This window comes from Dunckerocampus dactyliophorus, chromosome 11 (assembly GCF_027744805.1).
Source record: "Dunckerocampus dactyliophorus isolate RoL2022-P2 chromosome 11, RoL_Ddac_1.1, whole genome shotgun sequence".
Classification (NCBI taxonomy): domain Eukaryota; kingdom Metazoa; phylum Chordata; class Actinopteri; order Syngnathiformes; family Syngnathidae; genus Dunckerocampus; species Dunckerocampus dactyliophorus.
Genome location: NC_072829.1, coordinates 15,228,731 through 15,252,296, shown reverse-complemented (window position 1 = coordinate 15,252,296; position 23,566 = coordinate 15,228,731). Strand labels below are relative to the sequence as shown.

General features: G+C 42.0%; 21 non-coding genes across 21 annotated transcripts; all 21 read right to left on the bottom strand.

The window, feature by feature from the left end:
• Window positions 1-181: 181 nt before the first annotated feature.
• On the bottom strand, window positions 182-263 carry trnal-aag (transfer RNA leucine (anticodon AAG)). Its single transcript has one exon. It is a non-coding gene; the product is annotated as a tRNA-Leu (tRNA).
• A 308-nt stretch (window positions 264-571) lies between these two features.
• Window positions 572-653, bottom strand: trnal-aag (transfer RNA leucine (anticodon AAG)). Its single transcript has one exon. It is a non-coding gene; the product is annotated as a tRNA-Leu (tRNA).
• A 241-nt stretch (window positions 654-894) lies between these two features.
• Window positions 895-976, bottom strand: trnal-aag (transfer RNA leucine (anticodon AAG)). The gene has a single exon. It is a non-coding gene; the product is annotated as a tRNA-Leu (tRNA).
• A 308-nt stretch (window positions 977-1,284) lies between these two features.
• Window positions 1,285-1,366, bottom strand: trnal-aag (transfer RNA leucine (anticodon AAG)). The gene has a single exon. It is a non-coding gene; the product is annotated as a tRNA-Leu (tRNA).
• A 307-nt stretch (window positions 1,367-1,673) lies between these two features.
• On the bottom strand, window positions 1,674-1,755 carry trnal-aag (transfer RNA leucine (anticodon AAG)). Its single transcript has one exon. It is a non-coding gene; the product is annotated as a tRNA-Leu (tRNA).
• Window positions 1,756-1,996: 241 nt separating this feature from the next.
• trnal-aag (transfer RNA leucine (anticodon AAG)) lies at window positions 1,997-2,078 on the bottom strand. The gene has a single exon. It is a non-coding gene; the product is annotated as a tRNA-Leu (tRNA).
• A 308-nt stretch (window positions 2,079-2,386) lies between these two features.
• trnal-aag (transfer RNA leucine (anticodon AAG)) lies at window positions 2,387-2,468 on the bottom strand. Its single transcript has one exon. It is a non-coding gene; the product is annotated as a tRNA-Leu (tRNA).
• A 241-nt stretch (window positions 2,469-2,709) lies between these two features.
• trnal-aag (transfer RNA leucine (anticodon AAG)) lies at window positions 2,710-2,791 on the bottom strand. Its single transcript has one exon. It is a non-coding gene; the product is annotated as a tRNA-Leu (tRNA).
• Window positions 2,792-3,099: 308 nt separating this feature from the next.
• On the bottom strand, window positions 3,100-3,181 carry trnal-aag (transfer RNA leucine (anticodon AAG)). The gene has a single exon. It is a non-coding gene; the product is annotated as a tRNA-Leu (tRNA).
• Window positions 3,182-3,488: 307 nt separating this feature from the next.
• On the bottom strand, window positions 3,489-3,570 carry trnal-aag (transfer RNA leucine (anticodon AAG)). The gene has a single exon. It is a non-coding gene; the product is annotated as a tRNA-Leu (tRNA).
• A 241-nt stretch (window positions 3,571-3,811) lies between these two features.
• Window positions 3,812-3,893, bottom strand: trnal-aag (transfer RNA leucine (anticodon AAG)). Its single transcript has one exon. It is a non-coding gene; the product is annotated as a tRNA-Leu (tRNA).
• Window positions 3,894-4,200: 307 nt separating this feature from the next.
• trnal-aag (transfer RNA leucine (anticodon AAG)) lies at window positions 4,201-4,282 on the bottom strand. The gene has a single exon. It is a non-coding gene; the product is annotated as a tRNA-Leu (tRNA).
• Window positions 4,283-4,879: 597 nt separating this feature from the next.
• On the bottom strand, window positions 4,880-4,961 carry trnal-aag (transfer RNA leucine (anticodon AAG)). The gene has a single exon. It is a non-coding gene; the product is annotated as a tRNA-Leu (tRNA).
• A 348-nt stretch (window positions 4,962-5,309) lies between these two features.
• trnal-aag (transfer RNA leucine (anticodon AAG)) lies at window positions 5,310-5,391 on the bottom strand. Its single transcript has one exon. It is a non-coding gene; the product is annotated as a tRNA-Leu (tRNA).
• A 241-nt stretch (window positions 5,392-5,632) lies between these two features.
• On the bottom strand, window positions 5,633-5,714 carry trnal-aag (transfer RNA leucine (anticodon AAG)). The gene has a single exon. It is a non-coding gene; the product is annotated as a tRNA-Leu (tRNA).
• A 308-nt stretch (window positions 5,715-6,022) lies between these two features.
• Window positions 6,023-6,104, bottom strand: trnal-aag (transfer RNA leucine (anticodon AAG)). The gene has a single exon. It is a non-coding gene; the product is annotated as a tRNA-Leu (tRNA).
• Window positions 6,105-6,345: 241 nt separating this feature from the next.
• On the bottom strand, window positions 6,346-6,427 carry trnal-aag (transfer RNA leucine (anticodon AAG)). The gene has a single exon. It is a non-coding gene; the product is annotated as a tRNA-Leu (tRNA).
• Window positions 6,428-6,735: 308 nt separating this feature from the next.
• On the bottom strand, window positions 6,736-6,817 carry trnal-aag (transfer RNA leucine (anticodon AAG)). The gene has a single exon. It is a non-coding gene; the product is annotated as a tRNA-Leu (tRNA).
• Window positions 6,818-7,124: 307 nt separating this feature from the next.
• On the bottom strand, window positions 7,125-7,206 carry trnal-aag (transfer RNA leucine (anticodon AAG)). The gene has a single exon. It is a non-coding gene; the product is annotated as a tRNA-Leu (tRNA).
• Window positions 7,207-7,803: 597 nt separating this feature from the next.
• trnal-aag (transfer RNA leucine (anticodon AAG)) lies at window positions 7,804-7,885 on the bottom strand. The gene has a single exon. It is a non-coding gene; the product is annotated as a tRNA-Leu (tRNA).
• Window positions 7,886-8,233: 348 nt separating this feature from the next.
• On the bottom strand, window positions 8,234-8,315 carry trnal-aag (transfer RNA leucine (anticodon AAG)). The gene has a single exon. It is a non-coding gene; the product is annotated as a tRNA-Leu (tRNA).
• Between the last annotated feature and the right edge of the window lie 15,251 nt (window positions 8,316-23,566).

Below are 23,566 nucleotides of genomic sequence, written 5' to 3'. Positions count from 1 at the left end.
CGCCAATCCATTATATCTTAAAGACTTTGCACCACAAAGGAGTGAAGGAGTCCTTGTCTGGGTGTGCCTTTCCTTTAAATCCTGCACCAACCCTTCAGACTAGAGTTGGAAGAGCTGAGCAGATTAGAGGTATTAGTTTTGAGCATGAAATGATGAAGCCTGCTCGGACCAGAAACAGAAATGGCAGTGGTGGGATTTGAACCCACGCCTCCTGAGAGACTGGAGACTTAATCCAGCGCCTTGGACCGCTCGCCCACACTACCGCAGAAACATGAAGCCTGAATGAGGGGAAATTTGCCATACCTTCAAAATTGGCCAAGCTGCGCGAATCCATTTTATCTGAAAGACTTTGCACCATAAAGAAGTGAAGGCGTTCTTGTCTGGGTGTGCCTTTACTTTAAATCCTGCACCAACCCTTCAGACTAGAGTTGGGAGAGCTGAGCAGATTAGAGGTATTAGTTTTGAGCATGAAATGTTGAAGCCTGCTCGGACCAGAAACAGAACGGCTGCAAGGTTTTTTTCCACGACTCACATTTTAATAAGGAAACAAACAAATGCATTACCAGAGAAATGGCAGTTGTGGGATTTGAACCCACGCCTCCTGAGAGACTGGAGCCTTAATCCAGTGCCTTGGACCGCTCGGCCACACTACCTCAGAACCTAATAGCCTGAATGAGGGGAAATTTGCCATACCTTCAAAATTGGCCAAGCGGCGCCAATCCATTATATCTTAAAGAGTTTGCACCACAAAGGAGTGAAGGAGTCCTTGTCTGGGTGTGCCTTTACTTTAAATCCGGCACCAACCCTTCAGACTAGAGTTGGAAGAGCTGAGCAGATTAGAGATATTAGTTTTGAGCACGAAATGATGAAGCCTGCTCGGACCAGAAACAAAAATGGCAGTGGTGGGATTTGAACCCACGCCTCCTGAGAGACTGGAGCCTTAATCCAGCGCCTTGGACCGCTCGGCCACACTACCACGGAAACATGAAGACTGAATGAGGGGAAATTTGCCATACCTTCAAAATGGGCCAAGCTGCGCCAATCCATTATATCTGAAAGACTTTGCACCATAAAGGAGTGAAGGAGTCCTTGTCTGGGTGTGCCTTTACTTTAAATCCTGCACCAACCCTTCAGACTAGAGTTGGAAGAGCTGAGCAGATTAGAGGTATTAGTTTTGAGCATGAAATGATGAAGCCTGCTCGGACCAGAAACTGAACGCCTGCAAGGTTTTTTTCCACGACTCACATTTGAATAAGGAAACAAACAAATGCATTACCAGAAAAATGGCAGTGGTGGGATTTGAACCCACGCCTCCTGAGAGACTGGAGCCTTAATCCAGCGCCTTGGACCGCTCAGCCACACTACACAGAAATGAAAAGCCTGAATGAGGAGAAATTTGGCATACCTACAAAATTGACCAAGAGTGCCAATTCCATTATATCTGAAAGACTTTGCACCATAAATGAGTGAAGGAGTCCTTGTCTGGGTGTGCCTGTACTTTAAATCCTGCACCAACCCTTTAGACTAGAGTTGGAAGATCTGAGCAGATTAGAGGTATTAGTTTTGAGCATGAAATGATGACGCCTGCTCGGACCAGAAACAGAATGCCTGCAAGGTTTTTTTCCACGACTCACATTTTAATAAGGAAACAAACAAATGCATTAGCAGAGAAATGGCAATGGTGGGATTTGAACCCACGCCTCCTGAGAGACTAGAGCCTTAATCCAGCGCCTTGGACCGCTCGGACACACTACCTCAGAAACTAATATCCTCAATGAGGGGAAATTTGCCATACCTTCAAAATTGGCCAAGCGGCGCCAATCCATTATATCTTAAAGGCTTTGCACCACAAAGGAGTGAAGGAGTCCTTGTCTGGGTGTGCCTTTACTTTAAATCCGGCACCAACCCTTCAGACTAGAGTTGGAAGAGCTGAGCAGATTAGAGATATTAGTTTTGAGCACGAAATGATGAAGCCTGCTCGGACCAGAAACAGAAATGGCAGTGGTGGGATTTGAACCCACGCCTCCTGAGAGACTGGAGCCTTAATCCAGCGCCTTGGACCGCTCGGCCACACTACCGGAGAAACATGAAGCCTGAATGAGGGGAAATTTGCCATACCTTCAAAATTGGCCAAGCTGCGCGAATCCATTTTATCTGAAAGACTTTGCACCATAAAGAAGTGAAGGCGTTCTTGTCTGGGTGTGCCTTTACTTTAAATCCTGCACCAACCCTTCAGACTAGAGTTGGGAGAGCTGAGCAGATTAGAGGTATTAGTTTTGAGCATGAAATGTTGAAGCCTGCTCGGACCAGAAACAGAACGGCTGCAAGGTTTTTTTCCACGACTCACATTTTAATAAGGAAACAAACAAATGCATTACCAGAGAAATGGCAGTGGTGGGATTTGAACCCACGCCTCCTGAGAGACTGGAGCCTTAATCCAGTGCCTTGGACCGCTCGGCCACACTACCTCAGAACCTAATAGCCTGAATGAGGGGAAATTTGCCATACCTTCAAAATTGGCCAAGCGGCGCCAATCCATTATATCTTAAAGACTTTGCACCACAAAGGAGTGAAGGAGTCCTTGTCTGGGTGTGCCTTTACTTTAAATCCGGCACCAACCCTTCAGACTAGAGTTGGAAGAGCTGAGCAGATTAGAGATATTAGTTTTGAGCACGAAATGATGAAGCCTGCTCGGACCAGAAACAGAAATGGCAGTGGTGGGATTTGAACCCACGCCTCCTGAGAGACTGGAGCCTTAATCCAGCGCCTTGGACCGCTCGGCCACACTACCGCGGAAACATGAAGACTGAATGAGGGGAAATTTGCCATACCTTCAAAATGGGCCAAGCTGCGCCAATCCATTATATCTGAAAGACTTTGCACCATAAAGGAGTGAAGGAGTCCTTGTCTGGGTGTGCCTTTACTTTAAATCCTGCACCAACCCTTCAGACTAGAGTTGGAAGAGCTGAGCAGATTAGAGGTATTAGTTTTGAGCATGAAATGATGAAGCCTGCTCGGACCAGAAACTGAACGCCTGCAAGGTTTTTTTCCACGACTCACATTTGAATAAGGAAACAAACAAATGCATTACCAGAAAAATGGCAGTGGTGGGATTTGAACCCACGCCTCCTGAGAGACTGGAGCCTTAATCCAGCGCCTTGGACCGCTCAGCCACACTACACAGAAATGAAAAGCCTGAATGAGGAGAAATTTGGCATACCTACAAAATTGACCAAGAGTGCCAATTCCATTATATCTGAAAGACTTTGCACCATAAATGAGTGAAGGAGTCCTTGTCTGGGTGTGCCTGTACTTTAAATCCTGCACCAACCCTTTAGACTAGAGTTGGAAGATCTGAGCAGATTAGAGGTATTAGTTTTGAGCATGAAATGATGACGCCTGCTCGGACCAGAAACAGAATGCCTGCAAGGTTTTTTTCCACGACTCACATTTTAATAAGGAAACAAACAAATGCATTAGCAGAGAAATGGCAATGGTGGGATTTGAACCCACGCCTCCTGAGAGACTAGAGCCTTAATCCAGCGCCTTGGACCGCTCGGACACACTACCTCAGAAACTAATATCCTCAATGAGGGGAAATTTGCCATACCTTCAAAATTGGCCAAGCGGCGCCAATCCATTATATCTTAAAGGCTTTGCACCACAAAGGAGTGAAGGAGTCCTTGTCTGGGTGTGCCTTTACTTTAAATCCGGCACCAACCCTTCAGACTAGAGTTGGAAGAGCTGAGCAGATTAGAGATATTAGTTTTGAGCACGAAATGATGAAGCCTGCTCGGACCAGAAACAGAAATGGCAGTGGTGGGATTTGAACCCACGCCTCCTGAGAGACTGGAGCCTTAATCCAGCGCCTTGGACCGCTCAGCCACACTACACAGAAATGAAAAGCCTGAATGAGGAGAAATTTGGCATACCTACAAAATTGACCAAGAGTGCCAATTCCATTATATCTGAAAGACTTTGCACCATAAATGAGTGAAGGAGTCCTTGTCTGGGTGTGCCTGTACTTTAAATCCTGCACCAACCCTTTAGACTAGAGTTGGAAGATCTGAGCAGATTAGAGGTATTAGTTTTGAGCATGAAATGATGACGCCTGCTCGGACCAGAAACAGAATGCCTGCAAGGTTTTTTTCCACGACTCACATTTCAATAAGGAAACAAACAAATGCATTAGCAGAGAAATGGCAATGGTGGGATTTGAACCCACGCCTCCTGAGAGACTAGAGCCTTAATCCAGCGCCTTGGACCGCTCGGACACACTACCTCAGAAACTAATATCCTCAATGAGGGGAAATTTGCCATACCTTCAAAATTGGCCAAGCGGCGCCAATCCCTTATATCTTAAAGGCTTTGCACCACAAAGGAGTGAAGGAGTCCTTGTCTGGGTGTGCCTTTACTTTAAATCCGGCACCAACCCTTCAGACTAGAGTTGGAAGAGCTGAGCAGATTAGAGGTATTAGTTTTGAGCATGAAATGATGAAGCCTGCTCGGACCAGAAACAGAACGCCTGCAAGGTGTTTTTTCCACGACTGACATTTTAGTATTGAAACAAACAAATGAATTACCAGAGAAATGGCAGTGGTGGGATTTGTACCCACGCCTCCTGAGAGACTGGAGACTTAATTCAGTGCCTTAGACTGTTCGGCAAAACTACCTAAAAAGTTGGCAAAGAGGACCCACTCCATTGTATCTTGAAGACTGTCACTTTGCACCACAAAGGAGTGAAGGCATTCTTGTCTGGGTGTGCCTTTACTTTAAATCCTGCACCAACCTTTCAGACTAGAGTTGGAAGAGCTGAGCAGATGAGAGGTATTAGTTTTGAGCATGCAATGCTGAAGCCTGCTCGGACCAGAAACACAAATGGCAGTGGTGGGATTTGAACCCACGCCTCCTGAGAGACTGGAGCCTTAATCCAGCGCCTTGAACCGCTCGGCCACACTACCTCAGAACCGAAAAACCTGAGTGAGGGGAAACTTGTCGTACCTACAAAATTGACCAAGAGGGCCAAATCCATTATATCTGAAAGATTTTGCACCATAAAGGAGTGAAGGCGTTCTTGTCTGGGTGTGCCTTTCCTTTAAATCCTGCACCAACCCTTCAGACTAGAGTTGGAAGAGCTGAGCAGATGAGAGGTATTAGTTTTGAGCATGAAATAATGAAGCCTGCTCGGACCAGAAACGGCAGTGGTGGGATTTGAATCCAGGCCTCGGACCAGAAACAGAACACCTGCAAGGTTTTTTTCCACGACTCACATTTTAATAAGGAAACAAACAAATGCATTAGCAGAGAAATGGCAATGGTGGGATTTGAACCCACGCCTCCTGAGAGACTAGAGCCTTAATCCAGCGCCTTGGACCGCTCGGACACACTACCTCAGAAACTAATATCCTCAATGAGGGGAAATTTGCCATACCTTCAAAATTGGCCAAGCGGCGCCAATCCATTATATCTTAAAGGCTTTGCACCACAAAGGAGTGAAGGAGTCCTTGTCTGGGTGTGCCTTTACTTTAAATCCGGCACCAACCCTTCAGACTAGAGTTGGAAGAGCTGAGCAGATTAGAGATATTAGTTTTGAGCACGAAATGATGAAGCCTGCTCGGACCAGAAACAGAAATGGCAGTGGTGGGATTTGAACCCACGCCTCCTGAGAGACTGGAGCCTTAATCCAGCGCCTTGGACCGCTCGGCCACACTACCGGAGAAACATGAAGCCTGAATGAGGGGAAATTTGCCATACCTTCAAAATTGGCCAAGCTGCGCGAATCCATTTTATCTGAAAGACTTTGCACCATAAAGAAGTGAAGGCGTTCTTGTCTGGGTGTGCCTTTACTTTAAATCCTGCACCAACCCTTCAGACTAGAGTTGGGAGAGCTGAGCAGATTAGAGGTATTAGTTTTGAGCATGAAATGTTGAAGCCTGCTCGGACCAGAAACAGAACGGCTGCAAGGTTTTTTTCCACGACTCACATTTTAATAAGGAAACAAACAAATGCATTACCAGAGAAATGGCAGTGGTGGGATTTGAACCCACGCCTCCTGAGAGACTGGAGCCTTAATCCAGTGCCTTGGACCGCTCGGCCACACTACCTCAGAACCTAATAGCCTGAATGAGGGGAAATTTGCCATACCTTCAAAATTGGCCAAGCGGCGCCAATCCATTATATCTTAAAGACTTTGCACCACAAAGGAGTGAAGGAGTCCTTGTCTGGGTGTGCCTTTACTTTAAATCCGGCACCAACCCTTCAGACTAGAGTTGGAAGAGCTGAGCAGATTAGAGATATTAGTTTTGAGCACGAAATGATGAAGCCTGCTCGGACCAGAAACAGAAATGGCAGTGGTGGGATTTGAACCCACGCCTCCTGAGAGACTGGAGCCTTAATCCAGCGCCTTGGACCGCTCGGCCACACTACCGCGGAAACATGAAGACTGAATGAGGGGAAATTTGCCATACCTTCAAAATGGGCCAAGCTGCGCCAATCCATTATATCTGAAAGACTTTGCACCATAAAGGAGTGAAGGAGTCCTTGTCTGGGTGTGCCTTTACTTTAAATCCTGCACCAACCCTTCAGACTAGAGTTGGAAGAGCTGAGCAGATTAGAGGTATTAGTTTTGAGCATGAAATGATGAAGCCTGCTCGGACCAGAAACTGAACGCCTGCAAGGTTTTTTTCCACGACTCACATTTGAATAAGGAAACAAACAAATGCATTACCAGAAAAATGGCAGTGGTGGGATTTGAACCCACGCCTCCTGAGAGACTGGAGCCTTAATCCAGCGCCTTGGACCGCTCAGCCACACTACACAGAAATGAAAAGCCTGAATGAGGAGAAATTTGGCATACCTACAAAATTGACCAAGAGTGCCAATTCCATTATATCTGAAAGACTTTGCACCATAAATGAGTGAAGGAGTCCTTGTCTGGGTGTGCCTGTACTTTAAATCCTGCACCAACCCTTTAGACTAGAGTTGGAAGATCTGAGCAGATTAGAGGTATTAGTTTTGAGCATGAAATGATGACGCCTGCTCGGACCAGAAACAGAATGCCTGCAAGGTTTTTTTCCACGACTCACATTTCAATAAGGAAACAAACAAATGCATTAGCAGAGAAATGGCAATGGTGGGATTTGAACCCACGCCTCCTGAGAGACTAGAGCCTTAATCCAGCGCCTTGGACCGCTCGGACACACTACCTCAGAAACTAATATCCTCAATGAGGGGAAATTTGCCATACCTTCAAAATTGGCCAAGCGGCGCCAATCCCTTATATCTTAAAGGCTTTGCACCACAAAGGAGTGAAGGAGTCCTTGTCTGGGTGTGCCTTTACTTTAAATCCGGCACCAACCCTTCAGACTAGAGTTGGAAGAGCTGAGCAGATTAGAGGTATTAGTTTTGAGCATGAAATGATGAAGCCTGCTCGGACCAGAAACAGAACGCCTGCAAGGTGTTTTTTCCACGACTGACATTTTAGTATTGAAACAAACAAATGAATTACCAGAGAAATGGCAGTGGTGGGATTTGTACCCACGCCTCCTGAGAGACTGGAGACTTAATTCAGTGCCTTAGACTGTTCGGCAAAACTACCTAAAAAGTTGGCAAAGAGGACCCACTCCATTGTATCTTGAAGACTGTCACTTTGCACCACAAAGGAGTGAAGGCGTTCTTGTCTGGGTGTGCCTTTACTTTAAATCCTGCACCAACCTTTCAGACTAGAGTTGGAAGAGCTGAGCAGATGAGAGGTATTAGTTTTGAGCATGCAATGCTGAAGCCTGCTCGGACCAGAAACACAAATGGCAGTGGTGGGATTTGAACCCACGCCTCCTGAGAGACTGGAGCCTTAATCCAGCGCCTTGAACCGCTCGGCCACACTACCTCAGAACCGAAAAACCTGAGTGAGGGGAAACTTGTCGTACCTACAAAATTGACCAAGAGGGCCAAATCCATTATATCTGAAAGATTTTGCACCATAAAGGAGTGAAGGCGTTCTTGTCTGGGTGTGCCTTTCCTTTAAATCCTGCACCAACCCTTCAGACTAGAGTTGGAAGAGCTGAGCAGATGAGAGGTATTAGTTTTGAGCATGAAATAATGAAGCCTGCTCGGACCAGAAACGGCAGTGGTGGGATTTGAATCCAGGCCTCGGACCAGAAACAGAACACCTGCAAGGTTTTTTTCCACGACTCACATTTTAATAAGGAAACAAACAAATGCATTACCAGAGAAATGGCAATGGTGGGATTTGAACCCACGCCTCCTGAGAGACTGGAGCCTTAATCCAGCACCTTGGACCGCTCGGCCACACTACCTCGGAAACAAAAAGCCTGAATGAGGAGAAATTTAGCATACCTACAAAATTGACCAAGCGTGCCAATTCCATTATATCTGAAAGACTTTGCACCATTAAGGAGTGAAGGTGTTCTTGTCTGGGTGTGCCTTTACTTTAAATCGTTAATAGTTTATAGTTTTAGTTTAATAGTTTTGAGCATGAAATGATGACGCCTGCACGGACCAGAAAAAAGAAATGGCAGTGGTGGTATATGAACCCACGCCTCCTGAGAAAATGGAGCCTTAATCCAACGCCTTGGACCACTCGGCCAAACTACCTCGGAAACGTGAAGCCTGAATGAGGGGAAATTTGCCATATCTTCAAAATTGGCCAAGCGGCGCCAATCCATTATATCTTAAAGACTTTGCACCATAAAGGAGTGAAGGAGTCCTTGTCTGGGTGTGCCTGTACTTTAAATCCTGCACCAACTCTTCAGACTAGAGTTGGAAGAGCTGAGCAGATTAGAGGTATTAGTTTTGAGCATGAAATGCTGAAGCCTGCTCGGACCAGAAACAGAACGCCTGCAAGGTTTTTTTCCACGACTCACATTTTACTTGCCTTTACTTTAAATCGTTAGTAGTTTATAGTTTTAGTTTTTAGTTTTACTTGCCTTTACTTTAAATCGTTAGTAGTTTTTTGTTTTAGTTTAATAGTTTTGAGCATGAAATGATGACGCCTGCTTGGACCAGAACAAGAAATGGCCGGGGTGGGATATGAACCCACGCCTCCTGAGAGAATTGAGCCTTAATCCACCGCCTTGGACCGCTCAGCCACACTACCTCTGAAATGTGAAGCCTTAATGAGGGTAATTTTGGCATACCTACAAAATTGTCCAAGAGGGCCGGATCCATTTTATCTGAAAGACTTTGCACCATAAAGAAGTGAAGGCGTTCTTGTCTGGGTATGCCTTTACTTTAAATCATGCACCAACCCTTCAGACTAGAGTTGGAAGAGCTGAGCAGATGAGAGGTATTTGTTTTGAACATGAAATGATGAAGCCTACTCGGACCAGAAACAGAACGCCTGCAAGTTTCTTTTCCACGACTCACATTTTGGTAATGAAACAAACAAATGCATTACTTGAGAAATGGCAGTGGTGGATTTTGAATCCACGCCTTCTGAGAGACTGGAGCCTTAATCCAGCACCTTGGACCGCTCGGCCACACTACCTCAGAAGCAAAAAGCCTGAATGAGGAGAAATTTTTTCGGACATGCCTCAGAGGTGAGCCAGCCTATCTCGTCAGATTGGAGCTACTGTATGCTATCTGGGATTTGAGCATGAATGGATGAAGCCTGCTCAGATGTAAGGCAAAGCACCAGTCAGGGAATAAACAAGGACATTTCTTCAATTTTCTGTGTGGAGTTTGCATGTTCTACCCGTGCGTGCGTTGGTTTTCTCCGGATACTCTGGTTTTCCTCCCACATTCCAAAAACATGCATGTTAGTTTAATTGGCGACCCTAAATTGTCCATAGGTATGAATGTTAGTGTGAATGGCTGTGTGTCTATATGTGCGATTGATTGGCGACCAGTCCAGGGTGTACCCCGCCTCTTGCCCGAAGTCAGCTGGGATAGGCTCCAGCATACCTAATTAGGATAAGCGGCATAGAAAATGAATTGATGGCGTACCACAGGAGTCAATACTGTGTCCAAAACTGTTTGACTTGCATATTAATGACATATGTAAAGTGGGGAAAGACTTAAAGCTAGTATTATTTACAGATGGTATACTGCTTTTTGTTCTGGGGAAAGCACAAAAGAGCTAATTAATAAAGTCACAGATGAAATGGCCATACAAAAAAGATTTTTTTGATGAAAATAGATTACCCTTGAACTTAAGTAAAACAAAAATAATGCTATTTGGTAATAGCAGAGAGGAACACGCACAAATACAAATTGATGATGTGGACATTGAATTGGTGAATAAACTTATTTTTGGGGGCATCATAATTGATGAAAAAATGAGCTGGAAATCTCACATTAAAAATATGGATTAGAATTGTACTTTATTAATCCCACAGCGGGGAAATATACCACATCAGGTGGCAAGAAACACTTAAATATTAAATAAAGCAAAATTTGCCCTTGACCAAAAATCACTCCATACTCTTTACTGCTCTCTGGTACTACCATATCTAACTTATTGTGTGGAGATATGGGGTAATAATTGTAAAAGCAATTTTCACTCTCTAAATGTCCTGCAAAAAAGATCAGTTAGGAAAATCCATAGTGCCGCGTATAGAGCTTTTATTTCTAAAATCACAAATATTAAAATTTGCTGATTTAGTAAATTTTCAAACAGCTAAAATTATGCACAAAGCAAACAATAAGCTGTTCAATACTTTCTATAAAAGAGGAGAAATATGATCTCAGGGAAAAACTAAACTCCGGAATGGACTAAGTAAGAAATTCAAACAAAACACTAAAATGAGCGATTTCAAGAAACAATACAAACAGTTGATGTTTGCAAAATTCAGGGAAGAAGAGTCTTGAACTTGTTCTGTTATGTCTGTTTGTATTTATTATTATTTATGTATTATTATAATGATTATTATGTTATATATGATTATTATTTATTATGACTGTGAGGAAACCCTGACATTTATATGACCACATCAATACAATACTATTTTGTGTCTTAAAAAGATCACATGATATACAGGAAGTGAATAAATGTACTGCAACAGCTGTAAAACGGATGGGGTGGGGGGTGGGGGGTAGAATTAAATAAGCCTTGCTTATTCCTACTCCTTTTGGACATGTGGAACTGCGAATTGCACTATGTGATATATTCCATTGTAACTTGCATGGCTGTTCAAATAAAATTAAACCATTACTAACGTCACATAATTGTATCATTGCTGAATCATGTAGTTAATACTGTGCCGCTCACAAGCCTGTGAGGAGGAAGAAGTAACTCTTTATTTAGTAAGCAGAGTAACAACAGAGCTGACAATGAACTTACCGGTATTAGCATTCCACATACCATTCTTACTCACGGTGTCTTTAAAGAAACAGTGAAAAAAAACCATCACGCAGCAACGTAATAGGTAGATAACAACAGACAAGACACTACCAATGAATAACCAACAACTATGTGAGCCCTAAACGTGTAACTTAGCAGTCATTTACAACAACAGTACAGCAAAGCATGCTGGGAAACAGGAAGAGCTGTTGTCTAAACCACATACGTAGACTTCGCGTCGAGCGCTGAGCCTTAAGTCAACGTCGCCACCATATTGGATGTGGCAAGGCTGCGCTGTAAGTGAATATAACCCGCCCTGTTTCAAACTGCCCGCACCGGGGCTCGAACGCAGGACCTTCGCAATGGGAGACGAGAGCGCTGACCACGCCACAAGTCCGGACTGTCGACCGCGTGTTCAGCGCAGCTCTCAAGGCAGTGGGAGTGAGGTTTACCAACGTATACTTGCGCAGCCTCACAGGCTGGCATCCGTTACATGAATACAAACAAATGTACTTACTTTCATAAAGCGCATTTGTACAAAGAAATTTAATTTAATGCCTCTCGTTTATACATTCACACACACACTAATATACTTGGAAAACAGCTAGGCACAAAAAACAATGTATTTGATCTGCTCAGATGGCTAAGATGACAACATTATTGATCCCACACAAGTAGTAATTCACATCACATCAGCTATAGCACACAAATTACTGCCCAAAAGCCATACACAGTACACACATATACTGTATATATAGTATACAGTATATTGTATATATATATATATATATATATATATATATATATATATATATATATATATATATATAGTAGTGGCCGATCGGTGGTCGATCAATCGGAGCATCCCAAGTATATACAGTATTTGTAAGACTACAGTAAAAACAGACTACAGACTACAGAAACACAAAATAACAGCATTCTGTCATGGAGTAGAAAGCACTTCCCTCACTCCAAAATAAAATACTGCTCTCCGGCTAAAATACTTGGCCATAGTTGAAGAATAAAAATCAACACTATGGGGCCATTGCAACTAAAAAGTATGACCTCTTGTCGCATACACAAAACCACAATTCAAGCTGAAGGTGACGTGTGGGTGTCCACCACCTGATCACACCAGGATTAGTCAACTGTCCAGAAGCAAAAGAACAAGAAAGGATTCGGTTCATTTCAAATTGTCAAATCTGTTTTTGCAACGTTCCTTGGTTAATCTCCAGGTCAGAGTTCTTCAATCAAATAACCTGAATGGATTTCAGATGTCAGATTGGCAGTGAAATTGAAATGAATTGGATTGCGAGATCAGATCTGATTGTGTTATCCCATCTTGTTTATGATCTGGGTCAAACTGTTTATTTATGTTAATCTTGGGTAAACCCTCATCCGTGTATCATCTATTTATTACACACATTTGCAGGGTATTGTCAGTGACTACGGATGAGCCAGATACTTGTTATAGACGAGTATCCGTTACAAATAATGCATTTTTGCCGAGTACGAGCATGGAACGAGTATTCATTACGTCATTATCCATATTCGTGACGAAGAAAAATCCTCATTGGTATACTCTTCTGTATACTTGTTATGAATAAAGTTTATTAAAAAAAATCCTTATTGGGTAACTACTTATGTATTTACTCTTCACGCTCTGTCATTGGCCAGTCACACACAGCGACGGCCCCTCCCTAGACAGTCTCGCTAGCGAGAGGAGCCATGCCCCTCACACACAAACACAATACCGTCAGTGACTCTCTGCTCGAGTTGCTCACCTCAGGCTCACATTACCCCCTCTGTAACTGTACTTATAGTATTGGTTAATCACACTTTATTTTTGTTTATCTTTATTTAATTTTTTCATTACAGTTCAATGTTTACTCTACAGTACTGTTTACAACAGGGATCACTTTTTTACAGTACCATATTGCTATTTCATGTGAAATAAGTACTTTTTATATCTTTATACCTACATTTTATCTTACATTATTTTGCACTCTTTACTTGCGTATCTTGCTTGCTGCTGTAACAAGTGAATTTCCCCGCTGTGGGATTAATAAAGTACAATCCTATCTTATTCTCTATTTCGCTCTATTTCGGTTTGTATGATATTTAAAGTTAGTTGGTAGACTTGTGTCGTTACATACGCGATGCATTTTTTCATCTGCTTGCTTCTAATTTGGCGAGTGATATAAAGTCAGTTGGAAAACTTTGCCCATTGTACTGAACGCGGTGCTTTTGAGAAAATACAGTGAACAAGGCAGACAGACTATTTTCCTGTTTGCCATCACTGGATGTTTGCATGAATCACCAACTTCACACATATAATTAAAAATAATGAAATAATAAAGTCTTACATATTACTTACACATATACACCGTACACATATACATAAATAATAAACAATAAATATAGCAAGTTCTGATCAATCCATGTCAATTTCAGACTTAAAATAATGCACCGATTTAAAACCCACCTATTTCCGTTTAAACAACGCCCACTTCTGGTTTATGCCCTGCCCACTTTGAGCACAGATACAGATAATTTAGATGGGTGAACAGATGCAGATACAGATATAGATAATGGCGTACTCGCTGATCCCTAGTAGACATGTCGAGGTATCAACAAGTCGTACAAAACTTGCAGGTGTTTTACTGAATCGGGACTCATGGGTTCTCATCTCCATTAACTCACTCACTTACTCATCCCTGCTACGGCTAGCTACAAGAAAAAAGGAAACCACCAAACATGTCATTGGTGGTTCAACTGTTTTGCACATGCATGTGTAACCTGCCTGTTTTAGCCAGCCCGGCACTGGGCGCAAACAAAGAACCTTCAGAATGGAAGTCGAGAGTGCTGACCACTGACCCAAAAGCTCTGTCTGTCAACCGAGCATTCAGCGTGGCTCCTAAGGCTGAGGGAGTGAGGTTTACCAACATACACGTGTGCAGCCACACTGGCTGGCATCCATTACACATGCGCAGTCTTGTCTTTACACCGGAACAACCGTCTTTTATTGCAGGTTTGGATTATCCCACAGAAGGCACAATAATCCCTAATAAAAAATAAAAATAAAAACACGGGCTACTTCTGCAGTCATTACTCACTCAACTCAACCCCCAACTGAAACCCTGACGTCACTTCCGGTCTGTCCCTCTTTCAGGTCCCGTAATGAAAGACTTATGTATAGTCTTTATAGAGTCATAGTAACACACATGAGTAGGAGTATTATTTAGTTTGTTCAGAAACACACTCACATGACGTTATTTACCATCCAACCATCCATAGTCTTCCACTTCAGATAACTTAATTTCAGTGTCACAGTTTGTAGCCATAGCTATTTTACAAGGAAACATGTATTATTGCATAAAAGTCCAACTTACTGTTTGTGCAATTTCTCTGTTCTCTGTTGTCTGTTATTCCGGTACTGCAGGTTTTGCACACAGAAATTAGTTTTTTTGTTTATGACCTCTTAATGTGGATATGCAAATCAAATTTATTCTCGGTAGTGTGTTGACACATCTCGGTGTTATTCACTGCCACTGCCCAGCAGTCTGAAGCTCGCAGATATGAAATCCATACCCTCACTGTTTGTTCTTAAACCTGATTGGATGCATTGAGTAAGGTAGATTCTGTGGGAAAATTTGTTGTCTTGTAAATACGACTGTGAATGGGGACAAATTTTACTCAACACACTCACTGAAAAAGTATTTTCAAGTCATCAGAGTCATCGAGTCCCCACCTCTTCTAATGGGTACTGTATAAAGACTGAAGTTTCACTGACTCACGAGTATGCTACACAGACTGAAGTTTCACTGACTCACGGGTACGCTACGCAAACTCAAGTTTCACTGACTCACGGGACTTGACAAAGACTTGAGTGTTACTGACTTACAGTCACCAGAGGGTTACTCAACAAAGACTCAATTTCACTGACTCACGGGTACGTTTTGCAAACTCAAGTTTCACTGACTCACAGGTACTCGATGAAGACTCCAGTTTCAATGACTCACAAATATTCTATCCAGACTGACTTACGGGCACTCGACGAAGATTCGATTTCACTGGCTCACGGGTACTTCATGAAGACTGCTGAAACTGTTGCACATGCACTCTGTGACAGGTGACTCGATGGAACCAAGTACCTGATTCACTTTTGTGTCTGACTCATAAGAACTCGAGTCAGTGAAAGGAATCAAGTTTCCCATCACTAACACACACTACTTGTAATAAGTAAGTACTGAAAATAATGTATGCATGGCACATGAGAACGCTGTAAACAGAATTTCATTATTTCAACACTTCTGTTGAAATAATAGGTCCTGTATTGAGTGGCTTCTTTACACAAAAAAATCCCTTATCTTATGACATGTTGGACAATACAGACCATTTATACAACACAATTGATAAAAAATTAAAAAGATCTCCCCAAACACTGTGCATTCATCAGAAAACAATTACTATCCTATGGCGGCGGCATAGCTCAGGTGGTGGAGTGGTCGTCTCCCAACCTGAAGGTTGTGGATTCGATCCTCCATCCTACCGTGAACGTGTCGAAGTGTCCTTGGGCAAGATACTGATCCCCCACTTTCTCCTGATGCTGCGTCATCAGTAGATAAATGTGCTAGCACTCAAAGCTCTTTGAGTGCCTTAGAGGTGGAAAAACACTACACAAGTGAGAGACCATTTACCATCCCATTCCCTTTTAAAATGTTAACAGTTGTTAAAAATATATCCCAGAATATTTGGCATACAAGTTACCTAGTGTTCCCTGTGTTGTCCACTGCTGTGACAATTTTGACAATTTGTTGTGGATTTTATTAGATATTTATTACTTGTCATGTTAATTATATTATTGAAGTATTTGAATTGCTATTCTGTTCAACATGCATGACACTAAATTGACAATTTAGAGTTGCCAATTAACCTAACACGCATGTTTTTGGAATGTGGGAAGAAACCGGAGTACCTGGACAAAACCCAAGCACGGGGAGAACTTGCCAGTCCACACAGAGATACCCAAGCAGGTATTTGAATCCAGGTCTTCTCGATCTCCTTCCTGTGTGGTCAACATGTTAACCAGTCGGCGACCCTATCGCCAGTTTGGGACTCAAATAAAAAAAAAGTCTGTTTGTCCAGTCCCATATTTTGTCATCGTAGTTTTCTTAAAAGTAAGGTTGAAATATAGCCTTGTGTCATTCTCATAAACCCAATATAATGTATCGTCTTGTCTCGTGAGCTGAGTTTATCGTGACATCTCTAAACGGCACCGTTTCAAAAGTACCAATTTGGCACTGATATCGGATAAAATATAAACGATACTCAACAATGGTCTAAAATAGAATCAATGCTTTTATGGGCGTATCACTTACTGGCAGTTATTCTCCATTTGTGGGTGATGGAGAATGCCGTTTCCCAACCCCAATGGTTTCTGGTTTGATCTTAGATCCTGCTGTAAATCTGACATTTGTAGTCTGCTAAAAAATGAGTAGACAAATTAGACGGTGCCCCCTACTGGTGAAAAAACATTTCACATTTTACATTACTTTAACAGCCACTAATTTTACAGGGTGCCATGACTCAGAGACATGTAAATTCTGATTTTTATAAAACTCTGTGTATATGTCCATGTGTGTGTAACATGGGAAATGAGAAATGAACACATCACGACAAGATGTCAGCCCAATCAACTGCAGTAAAAGGTTAACTGCCACTTGAACTGTTGCTGAGGACCGTGATCCCTCTATAGTTGAAACACACCCTCCGGTCCCTAACCTTAGTCAACTAATTAGGATATACCAACGTCTAGATAGATGCAATGTTGAAGAGATTTGTCCACCATGACAGTCCAGTCATCCACTGCTTTGAGGAATTTTGGGCCAAACTCGTCAGTGTTGCAACCAAGGAACTACCTCAGCCTTGGTAAATAATGGATAATGGTTAATATTTTTTCTTTTTTTTTTTCTTATGCATGGAAATGACACAAAATTGCAGCTACAGTATATCAACAATAATATCAGGTAGTCTGTTTTTGTAATTGTTTCTGGCCAAACAATCAAATATTCATTTTTGAACGAGTGATTAAAACCATCCCTCTTGTACTCAGACAAAAAGCACTCAAGCTTCAAGGGATTATTTTAATCCATAATCTGTCAAAGGTCAAGCCTGTGTTAGGGAAATGCCATTTGACTGAATTAACATGCATTCCTCAAGTTGGGGTTTGAGAGACAATTTGATAATTGAAATTGCTGAGTTGGTCCACAGATTAGAATCGAATAGGCCTTTATTAGTGAGAAATTCAAGTTTCACAGCAGCAAAGTGGACAGTAGAAGCACACTCAAATAAATATTAGTGTCAGCAAAATTCAAAATCAATAAAATCTATGTTCATATATGGGTCAATGGCAAATCCAACTTTGAAAATTGTAAAAAAAAAATACAGTCAAACTTTTCTATAGCGGCCACTAGAGGGAGTCTGCAATAGTGGCCGCTATAGACAGGTGGCCTCTATAGACAGGTTGGCGTCCAGTTTGAATGTTGACCTGTAGAGGGCACTGTGGGACTGCGGATAAAAGTTGTACAGCACTACTAGACTTGTTATTATCCACGACCCACAGAACAAAGCTGTGGTAGCATTGTATTTTGTTATGCTTGTTTTTAATATTTTACTTTTTATACGGCAGAGCGTCATTACAGCTTTAGTTCATGAAGAAGTGACGGGAAGTGACGGTGGGCGTCCTGAGCAGGAGAGCGAGGCTCAGTGCTAGCTGTCAGTGTGGAGAGAGTTGGGAAGTGTGTTTATGTTGGCGTGGATGTAAAGTCCTGCAGTGTTCTCCGCTGTTAATAAAGCGATTAAAGTGCATCGGTGACGTGAGTCTCTCCTTCCCCACAACAAGCGGCATTACAGTATTGACCAGTGCACATTGTCTCACACCAGGAAATAAACGGTGTCACTTGTTACAGGCATTGCCTGGACAGCTATGTAGTGGGGCTTGTTTAACCTTTGCCTTGTGGGCAAGCAGGAAGGAGAGACGATGCTGAGAGATGTGTGTGTGTTCTGAGCTGCTGTCTGGTGGCCGCGTTCAATAAATAAAGTTGGCAGAAGCAACAGGAGAAGTTTCCTTCTTTGCTTTGGAGCTGAATAACACTGACAAGTTAACAGACTAGTAGCGAACGGGAAAGAAGACAGCTTTGTTTGTGTCGAATACAGAAGATGAGGACTTTGATGGATTTGTGGATGAGGATTGATGAAAAATAACGTGAGTACATTCTAAAATACTTCAATTAAGTACAACCGAACTCAGTTTTGCTCCCGCTGCCGCATGCATGCTAGCGTATGTTTTTTTTTTATTGTAGCGTCGCTGGGAGCACGTCCTGTTCCCAGCCTACTTTGTGGTAATGTTTTGGTGCAAATGCTCTTAAAGTTACATGTTTGACCAGGAAATAGCAAGCTCAAAAGAAGACGGCTTTTTTATGTGGAACAACTGACAGTTTGTGTGGATCTTGTGAATGATTGTGACTGAGCTAGGACTCAGTAGTTAAAGTCTACACACGACGGCTTCATTGATTGAAAAACGAAATTTTTTTGTGCATGAAGCTTCTACTTGAGTCGGTATTTTGGCCGCTATATGCGGTCAGATATTGATCAAGGGAGACAAAATGGGTGGCCGCTGGCCGCGTTGGACAGGTGACTGCTATACACAGGGTCTATAACATGTCAATTTGCTGCGTGGGATTTTTCAGTGGCTGCTATAGGCAGGTGGCCGCTCTATAAAGGTGGCCTCTAAGACAGGTTTGACTGCGTATATATATATATATATATGTATGTATGCATAACATGCATAGTTTGTATTTTGCATTATTTGTTGACAATACTAATATTTTTCACTCTGTGGATAACATGGTAAAATTGCAGGAGGACATAATGACAGAAATGAACAAAACAATGGTTTGACAGTATCAAGTTATCGCTAAATTTAGGAAAGACAAAAATAATGTTATTTGGAAATTATAGAATTAACACGCAGTTAAAGATACATGTACAGGGGGTAGAAATTGAGAGAGTTCATGAAATCAAATTTTTTAGGGGTGATTATAGATGACAAAATTGGCTGGAAACCACATATCAAACAAGTACAGAGTAAAGAATCAAGAAACATTGTAGTAATAAATAAAACAAAAAAGGTCTCCACACTCTATACTGTTCACTAGTCATACTTTATTTGCAGTACTGTGCTGAGGTTTGGGGCAACTACTACAAAACATCATTGTATTCATTAACTATCCTTCAGAAGAGAGCAATACGAGTTATCCACGAGTTATCAGGAACACACAAACCCATTATTTCTGAAGTCAAAGTTACAAAGCTTACTGACATTGTCCAATATCAAACAGCACAAATAATGTAAAACTATTACCAAGAAAATCCAGCAATTGTACAAATTGCCTTTACTGAAATTGTCGTTCAGTAAACAAATTAACAAAAGGTGAAACAAATTAGCATTTCATGAAACATTTGACCAAAAGACAAGAAATTACACTCACACAAACTGAAAAGGGAATAGATCAAAGCTCAGACTGACAGTAAAGGACTCTCTAAAAGTATGACTGTGCATGATGTGTTGAGTAAAGACATGAAGTAGTTGAAAACAAGGCAGTTAAAAAGCGATGAACGCTTATCTTTCGCATCACCCATAATGCATGTAGCAGATGATGAAAGTGCTTCCAATATGTCTATCTGCATCCTTACACATCAGCCTGCATGAATACATTCTTGTATGTGTCCTGCATCATTTTGCTGCGCTGCTATTCCATGTGATTGTCATGAACATGCAGTAATGTGTTGTAAGACGTATTTATAGTAGGTGCAGTCCATACTTTCCACCAAAAGATGCCATTGTTAGGACACTGCTGTTACAATCTACCTGGGTGTATCAATAAAGAAGTAGTTTTCTAAATGGCATTCCATCTCAGTGACGCGATAACGATCTTGAATTAACTTGCATCGCTTTGCTTACAAATATTTGATTTTAAACTGCAGAAAAAGTGTTCCCCAACAGTCATGTGGTTAATGACGAGAGCACTGTCGTTTTAACTTTACTACTTTGCATCACAGGTTCCAATACGGCTGATGCAGACCCTTCCCCCTGCTTTTATATGTTACTTCTCTGTTTTACTTTCTTGCAACAGACCAGGTTTTGTAATTGTAATACCCTCCTGATCAAAATTTTATGACCAGTTGAAAAATTGCAATAATTTAAGGAAGTTCTGAAAACGTGGGGAGGACGACCTTCCGAGGTTCCCCAGAAGTACCTGCTGCTGCTGTCTCAAGATGCCGGCCATTCCACCGAAGAGACTCCAGGTTCTGATGCGGCAAGAGCAGCTTCAAGTGGCAGCGCATGAGCTTCTTCGCTCCTTTTCTCCTCTTCCTCTCATCTTCCGTGGCCCTTTTCTTTTGGGCCTCTCTTTAACTTCCTCTGCCTTTTGACCTGCAGACGCAGCTGACCCCTTCCTCTGTATCTTCGGCATCTTGGAGACAAAATGTTGGCACTCGTCCGTCATTTAGGCATGCACATATGGGGGAGGGGGCAGTCAGAAATGTGAAGGGTGGCATTATGCATACACATCATGCGCCAACAATTTTTTTTTTTTTTTTTATAGCAGTGTTTTTTTCACGGCATTAGTTGTTAGCATTTTCAGTCCTCAAACTGGAGAAGTGGATTGCACTTTGTCAGGCCTGTGACCTGGCCAACTTAGGTGTCCCACCTGAAGACTCAATTCATGGCAGTCTGATGCATGCAGTGCTTGTGTAGCTAAGAAACGCTCCCACTGGGGAAAAACACCTATTTATTAACTATTCCCCCAGCGGATTAAACAAATATATTACATAGATGTTACATCAACCATTGTTTTTAGTTGTTAATTATTAGTTGTCTAACAGGTTGTCTAACGGGTCGCTTTCTCTGTTTCCTCAAAGTGTCTTCACAGCCAAGATCAGTACAGTAAACAGTAAACAAGAGTATATCAGTTTGGGCTGTTTAGACAAGAAAGTAAATGAGGGTTAATAAAACTTCACATACATACCTATTGAATGGTCTCAGGGAACGGATCACACCAGACCTCTGGTGAAGCCTTGGCCCCTTTCTCCAGATTCAGCAATGTTTCGAAAAGCCCCCAAAAAGTACAAGTGGCATCAGCGAGTTTGTTTTTCTTCTTCACCACAACCACCGTCTTTCCGAGAGAAGCTCGGCAGAGATTCACATCATCTCCTTCAACACCATAAAATTGCTCGACACTGGCGTGACAAGGAGATCCCACCTGAGATGTTTTCCACACGGCACAGTGGAGGGGGTGCCACCAGTGGCAGAGCCAGACGTTTTTCACTGGGGTGTCCAAGGTGAGACCATTACTCACATTGGAGTGGCAATAAGTTGATACCTGAATTGTCTACATGGCCGGTGAGGTGGCCGGAGAGTGACCAGGGGTGGCCACCCCGTAGCTCCGCCACTGCTTTTGGATTGTCTATTAGAGCAATGAATAGCTGAGCAGTGTGCTGAGGACATCTTTTCAATGCATAGTTTCTTGTGTGAATGCTGGGTAAATGCATGCCAACAGGCACACATTTTGACCTCTGAATACGCCCGTACGCTTCACCACTCTCCAGGCACACTTGAATCGGTTCATGGCCATGGACGTTGGTGGCCACTGTCTTCGAGTGTCTGTACTTTCTAACACATTATTATTCCGTGAATGTGTATGGCATCGTAGAGAGTTAGTAATTTTACCATTCAATTTTTCATGTAAAGACAGAAAAGAAGTCGTCATAATATACAATGAAAAGCATTCAATACAACAGCATCATGTTTATCAACCATTTATTCACATGGGACTATTTTAAGTAGTTTTAAATACACATTTTCATATCTTGTATAAAGTATATATAAGCGGTCATGGTCCAGGTTGAGCAATCATTAACATTTCACATACAGTATATTGCTTATTGAAATAAAGCTCTAGAATATACTGTATAATACAAAAAACGCAAGTCTATTGCTCCTATTTAACTTACATAAATGGTTTTATAATGTTGGCCCAAGAAAATGAATCACTAAGAGCATTAAGATATGTCCTTATTAGATGTACTGATACTGATGCTGACCTTCCCAATTCAGTAAATCCCACCCTCTGAAAATAAACACCTATAATTTTAAAATGGGTATTTTAGTCATAAATATCCAAGAAAACATGACGCTTGGAAAATGCACTCTAAACATAAGCATGAAATACAGTATATACACAAATCCTTTGTGATGTAATGCAGCAGGAGCAGAAAATCAGACATCCCTTCTGATCTGCATGGTTTACTTAATCCACCATTACTATAATGAAAACCCATCTAATCAAATCAAAGGTCTGGTCTTAAAAGGATTAATAAAGCAATAGACATATACTACAATAATGAGGGAGAATGGATGCCAAACCAAAATAAATTGTTGGACTTATTGAGGTCAGTTGGAAACACTGTGAGAATGAGACTTGGTTTATAAGGTCAGCTTTAGAATGTTTACAGAGGTTTGAAAATATAAATATTTCATACAATAATAACACAACAGTGGTTCACGTCATAAAATAACACATATAGTGGAACCTCGGTTAGCGTACAGCCTGTGTTAGAGCCAAAACTGTATTCTATTTGTCTGTGTTCATTAAGTTTCACTACTTTGATTGGTCGCTAGATGGTGGTAGAGGTACACTGTTTGGGGGGATATTTAGGTCGGGTTTTGACGTCTTTCCGGCTCGCTACTGGAAGGAAGTAACGGTCTTTAACCGTTGCCGAGAGGTGTACAACGTGAATGATATGGACCTGATATGGATTTTCAGCAGTAGATTTTACTCTATAGACTTTTAAAGGAATTTCAGTAAAGTTGTAAGTGCATTTTTTCTACTTCAATTTCTATTGATGTACACCTCGCTCTTAAGCAACGTGTCGGACAGATCTTCCTGGTACTGCTATACACAGGACACTACACCCCGGTTAGCATGTTTTTTGGTTAACATAAAGAAAATGTACTACAAAATTTGTTAGCTTCCTGTTAGCATCCTATTGGCTTGCTAATACGTGGAAACAGGAAGCGGACACAATGACGGCAGCAAGATCAACACAGACATGAGGAGGTGAAATGTGGTTTTCGTCTAGGGTGATAGCCGTTTGAGCGTATATCCCTCATGGTGCCCAGTGGGGGATGCTCCAGGAATATGC